This window comes from Gymnoscopelus braueri (assembly GCF_963280865.1).
Source record: "Gymnoscopelus braueri genome assembly, chromosome: 10".
NCBI lineage: Eukaryota > Metazoa > Chordata > Actinopteri > Myctophiformes > Myctophidae > Gymnoscopelus > Gymnoscopelus braueri.
Genome location: NC_137611.1, coordinates 16788116 through 16794644, shown reverse-complemented (window position 1 = coordinate 16794644; position 6529 = coordinate 16788116). Strand labels below are relative to the sequence as shown.

At 41.2% G+C, this 6529-nt stretch overlaps 1 protein-coding gene across 1 annotated transcript in view; it reads right to left on the bottom strand.

Moving 5' to 3' along the window:
• chd7 (chromodomain helicase DNA binding protein 7) overlaps nucleotides 1-2944 on the bottom strand; it is a 96664-nt gene extending 93720 nt beyond the window's left edge. The window contains 1 exon segment of the mRNA XM_080438964.1: nucleotides 2553-2944. The gene's annotated coding sequence lies outside the window, so the exon portion shown is untranslated.
• Between the last annotated feature and the right edge of the window lie 3585 nt (nucleotides 2945-6529).

The following is a 6529-nucleotide window of genomic DNA, read 5'->3' as shown; positions in this document are numbered from 1 at the left end:
GAATCAGATAAACTTGGCCTTGGAAAACAAATTGCAAAAGTTCCAGTCCAGTTTTTTTCTCTCACCGTGGCCCCTCTTAACAAGTCAACGAAGCTTTGCAGCAGCAGCATTCGGAAAAAAGTACCTCAACTCCGACCACAAGAAAGGACGAGGAAGAGAGATGGGGGAGGAAAGAGAGAGAGAGAGGCGGAGAGGGGCCACAATAGTGCCGAACATCTGTTGTGTGTGTACGGTCGGGGCCTCTTATCTCTGCCTCTCTCTGTGGCCCGCTGAACACAACTAGCTGCCATCTTGGCTCACAGACAGAGAGTGAGTGGGGGGAGCAGGCTGCGGGCTATGGCAGCCAGGCAGTCCGGATGAGGGGAAAAACAGACCCATCATCACATTGAAAGTGGATGCTCTGTTTGTCTTGTAAAAAAAAATACATACAAATATCGGGCATAATAATGTTGATTACTTTAAAATGTCTGTGTCATGTGTCGGCGCAGATTGCGTAGTTTAACATTGGAACGGAGTCAAAGTTGTGGGTGACCGTTATGCAAGCTGACCGATTACAGAAAACGTCATGGAGAAAGACGGGCACAGAAATAGTGAGCAACAGCCGAGAATAAATGAGAAAGAACGAGAAAATGACCCCGACTGATTGATTGTGGAAAGAAACATCGCAGTAAGCAACAATGTGGAGGACATGGCAGGTGTTTCAGTGTTTTATTCCCCTACAACCAACCCGAGTAACAAGTGAAGTCCACCCCCCCAGAGAAAAACTTCTCCGTCGGACACACATTTTCACCACAAACAGGCTCTCGTGAAAACTTTTAAACACGCGGAAATGCTGCACGTAGACAATAAAAGAAAACACAAAAGTAACTTTACTTTTCGCTCTCAACAAAAAAAAAAAGTGAGCCGAAATGAGAAAGGAACGGTCGTTTTCCAGCGCACACCACATCGGATAGCACCTTCAATAACAGCCCCAGCAGGTTATTATTAGTTAGCTCTTGGGGCTAAAATATAGTAGTGGCCTAAAGACAATGAGGACGATCAGTGTGAGCTAACAGGCTAACTGAACTTCTGTGTCCTGTAGCAGTGGGCTAACCTCCAGCGGCTAGCATGGCTAATTAGCCTATCACCCGGCGATGGCTAATGTATAACTTCGTCGCGCAACCCTTCTTACATTCAAGAGATAAAGAAATACGTTTTACCCCCCACCCCAATAAAGTATTCTAAACTTTTAAGTGTCGACCCGGTTCACGGTGACACTTTTTTTGCTGTTGAAAAGACATTGTTGAGCGACAGACACCGACCGTCGCATATAAATGAAAGCTCTTTTTTTTTACGCACGTCGCTCTGGACCGTGGAACGAATCGCTCACCTCCTCGGGATATATAACTACTCTTACATTGAAGGACACCCTCCCAAACAGTCTAGTTTTAAATGCAGGATAACAAGATGATGAAGTGCTTCGTAAATAATTCGCGGATATATGTATAATATATTATAATGACTGCCTGCTGTCCCCTTCCCGTCCAATAACACACACTAGCTACCGCTATGGACACTCCATCCTGTGTCCCTTCTTCCACCCAAAAAAAACCTACACTTGTCCTGTATGTACATGCAACCCATGGTGTTGATTCGTACAGTTAAAAGCTCAACTGTTTTTAGACAAAGAGCGAAATATTTCGTCGTTATTATGGTGTCCCGTACTTTGAATGAACCGTGGTGGACGGTGGGGGAATCTCCCCTGCTCCTGCTCTCATTCAGTCGGCCAGTGACTCACCTCTATACGCTCGGAGCCACCTCGTGTCTCCTACAGCAACACACACACACACACACAATTAGCTAACGCGAGCTAACCAGGCTAACACACTCACTCACTCATATACACACACACACGACCCGGTGTGTGTCTGTGTATGAGTGCGTGTGTGTGAGGGGGGGGAGAAAACCAAAGTAAAGTTACCCCACTTTCTTTACCCCCTACGATATTCAACAAGTAGCCAAAAGAGTCGGTTGTAAGAGGAGAATATACCACGCCACGTTGCGTGGAAAAAAAACATTCTTTCCCACTTTTGAACTCGTTTATTAAAGGGGGGCTTGTGTGTGTGTGCGTGGTGGCGGTGGTGGTGATGCGGGTGGCAGCGAGGCTAAAGTTGCTATTGTTAGCATCATGTCGGCATGGTGGCAGCTCCGCCGCGGACCTTTCAATGACTTTCTGTCCGAACGACACAACAAACAAAACGCCGTCCAAAGCGGCCAGAGACGCCGACTTGGTCTCTGAGAAAAGTTCTTCTGAATGAGAGCCTCCTCCGCGAGGCACGGACTCCCAAGTTAACTTCCTTCCGCGGAGGATTGAAGAAAAAGTCTCATTGGGAAAAGTGAGAAAACTACTTACCAATCAGGCTCTTAATCTAAATGAAAATGGTTCTAAAAAATCACCCCGGCTAACAAACAACTCGTCGCCCCGTGAACTGTGTGTTTCAGATCGATCGTATTTGAAATATAAATCATCCAACAAACAAACAAAACAAAAAAGCTCATCGCTTCTCTCTTACCCAACAAGCTTGGTCACTTCGGGGCTTTTTTTCTTTATCAAATCAACTCCTCGTTTTTAGTAGGGTTTAGTATCTCCGCGGCTGGCTCGAAAAAAAAATCCACCGTGGTCCTTGTTTTTAAATATAAATAAACGGGAAAAGTTCAAGTTTTATTATCACATTGGATGTTTTCTCCGGCGTGTCCTCGTATCTACGACCTCGCCGAGTCAGTGTGCGGGCTCTTCTCTCTCTCCTTTGTGTTAATTTCACTCAAATCGAGTTTAATCCGATCGATCCCTCGGCTGTTGGTCGCGCTCCCGAGTCCTCGGTCCTCCCCTCCAGACACTACGCTCACCTTCCTCGGCCAGGGGGCGCGCTCCCGAGGACCTCTCATGGATAAACATGCGGCGTGCGTGCGCGGTCACTGACCCCGATGTGCTTACATGTGTGACGCTTTTGGGAGTTTTTATTTATTTTTATTATTTCATTTTATTGAAGACGGGGAAATGATAATTGCGCTTGTGCGCATAATAATGTGGAAATGCTGTTTCTTACGTAAATCAACGATGTTACCTATAGGGGTGACACTTGTCTCTTTCTTTTTACCATGAGAGAGAGATTAGACTATTAGTAATAGTGTACACTATTACATCTAATCTCAAACAATCGTTTGTGACCCGTTTCTTTAAATAGATGCCAACATGTAAAACAGAAACAGTTTGAAAATAAAATCAAGTAGACTAGAGTACATAAGTTATTCTTTCTTTCTTTTTTTCTTTCTTTCTGTAATTTGGTCATAATAACCTATAGCTCAAATATGTAAATATTGAAAAATAGGCGACGATGGATCACAAACGTGAGATGGCCTACTTAGTAGTACATAACAGCCTGCCTAATAGCCTATATACGTAACATGCCCATGTATGTAGGCATTTGTTGTTTACTTTGCTATTTATGTAGAGGTAGAAAAACCCTGAGGAAAATATATTTGACAAATTCTGGATGCGAGTAAATAGGCTACAATGTCCTGTCGCTCTCAGCAGGCTCAGCTGCATGGAGAGAGAGCCTCAATGGGAGAGAGAGCTTTACACACAGACAGGTGTTCCAACTACATCTGGATAGCAGCAGCAGGTTAGAGAGGTATCTTCCACTACTTCTGATCTGGATCCAGAATAATTTACACCGCTTTAAATAGACACGGATTCAAAAATTCAAAAAGCACATTGAGAAATGCAACTGTGACTTTGATAATTTGCCTACGAAAAAGTCAAAACATGGATTATTATTTGGATTATTATCACAATATATATAAATATAAGCACGCCTGCAGTTTATATCTCCAATACAAACAGTATATACTTCAGCTTGGGGCCCATTCTGGGCGATTATGCAAAAATAAAAAATAATAAGATAAATAAACTATAAAGTGTGTGTTTATTGCCAGCAACGAAAGCATGGGTATTTTAAGAATATGGTTAAATTGCATCATTAATGTATCGTCTCTTTTCGTTCTCTTTTCAATCCTATCCTATCCTATATCCTACTTCCAACAAGCAGAGATAATCGGGCACGGCTGTAACCCGGATGTTCCCGACGAAGCGGCCGGTAAATTTATCATAACAACCTGGCTCACAGGAGAGCGCCATTTAAAGACACAGGCACACATTACCTCTTCAACGTTTTTCAGACCAATTAAGGACCCCTTTAGTTGAGAGAGCTAGAGAGATGAAGCAGGGACCCTCACAACTTTTTCATAGATTCCATATAGTTTCATTGCTTGACAACACAACACAACACAACACAACACAACACAACACAACACAACACATTGTTTGATCATCAGTGTATTTTGGATTCATGTTAATATGTATTTTCAGACATTTAACCACTTAAACCGTCAATACTTAATAAACTTGACCTTTCCCTCTGTACTTACTACTTAGTCTGCTCCTTTTTCCCTCTAGTCTACACCAAACCTCTTTGCCGAAAATAGCCGATCTACAAAGTTGTGAGCTTGTAGATCTGCTATTTTTGGCTAAAGTTCTTCTCAGTTCTTCTCAGTTCTTAATGTAAAAAAAAAGGGTTCCTATCACACAAAGATTTGGCAGCCCCCCTGCAGTAACTCTGAGGACCCCCTAGGGGTCACGGACCCCTGTTGAAGACCCCTGCTCTAGGCTCTTCTTTTCATTTCAGTCTCAATGACACTTCAACCCTATTTTCAATCTTTTATTTTTGTCTAATTCATTTTATTAGATTTTCATTCTTTAATTAGAGGCCGATTGTCTGTAGGCTATACCTGTCTGTATAGGCTATGTTTCTCCAAGTTGATTCCATTTAGAAAAGTGACGCCATTCCCTCCCCTTTCTTTTCTTCTCCCTTTGTCAACGTCCAAGTGTATTAGTCACATTTTCCCCAAGTTTATCTTATATTTGAAATCTAGCCTAGTTTAGCCTATATAATGCCTAGTCAATTTGGCTTCAATATGATTCTTTAAAGTGTAGCTATATTCTTGTCTCTTGTGTCTGGTCCCTTGACAACAAGGAGAGGTTCCACAAGACAGACTAATGAACTTTTCCTTTTTTTTCCCATGCCTCATATCAACTTTTAGAGCCTGATGTGTCTGAGTCAGTGATTAAACTAATCCATTAGTTTGCTGTGGTAGAGCCAGGAAAATAAATCTTACAATGGTTTCGAATTATCTGAATTAATGGTTCAAGGTGTGCTCAGTTTATCTTGCTAGACAGTTAATGACACTTATAAGTGGACATATGGCTTGGAAAATAACAATGTGCACCCTCCCTTTCAGAGTCTTTTTAATGACAGTTATGTCAAAGGCTGATCACGTGTACGCTTCCACATGAGGATCTGTCTCTGCTATTTGACGAATCCCTCCAGTAATAAAAGTTTTCCATGAAGTGTTTTCCACCAGAGGAAAATAGGTCATAGTGAATGACGCATACTGGACTTCCAAATTATATTACAATTTGCTAGGTTTTCACATTTTAGCTTGTGTATTCCTCCATAGGAGCTTTTTGATCCTCGTCTAACAACACTACATGACCTCATAATCTTAAAAACATATACAGTAGGTATATGTGCAAGCAATTGTTTTGCTTCTTGTTGTCAGTCTACTTACTTAACAGGCTTCTTTTTTAAATTGATATTACACAGACAAACTAAAGCAGAATGACCAAGATAAAGGCCTTAAAGAAGAAAAGGAGAGTTATCAATTATGTCACAATTATTTTCTTTTTTTATATACAACTAAGGTTTTCTGTTAGTATACTGTAACTGGTCACAACAGATCTGGAAAACATACAGATTTGAATACTGCAAACAACAACAAAACAAATTTCAATCAAAACAACTACTAGTACTAATGGTGTTAGTACTCTGGTGTTAGTATACTAATAAGTATTAAGTACTAACACCAGACCATGAGAACCTTACGAAACCTCTGGTAGTAGGCTAGTCTGTTGACATTGCCTCACTTCACTTGTGGTATAGAATCCATGATGCTATTCTAGACATTCTGTATAATAGAACCCATGGTTGTTATGGTTATGTCAAAGCATTGATGCACACAGGAATGTTATGAACGTCACTGAATAACATAAAGTTAAGTCCTGTGTTCATTTAAACCAGAGTGTAAACATGGACCATTTGGGCCCAGGTTTATACCCCCTGAGTTAAATTAACAATGAGGATTTTACCATGCAGTGCTCAAGAACTTTCCTCTTTATTGTGTGAATCACTTACGGATATCTGCTTTCCAAGAAACATTTAAATAGATTTTTGACTGTGTCTCAATGTGTCGCCTGCTGCAGGGACGTGCAACTTTTTTTTTACCATGTATACAAATTGAACAGGTATGGAAGGCTCAAATCAATCCTACAGGCCTGACAAACATAACATGACAAATAACATTTTGATGCACCGATAAGGACCGGAAAGTGGTAGAAAAAATAGCCCATTATAGATATTAAAATAATAAATGT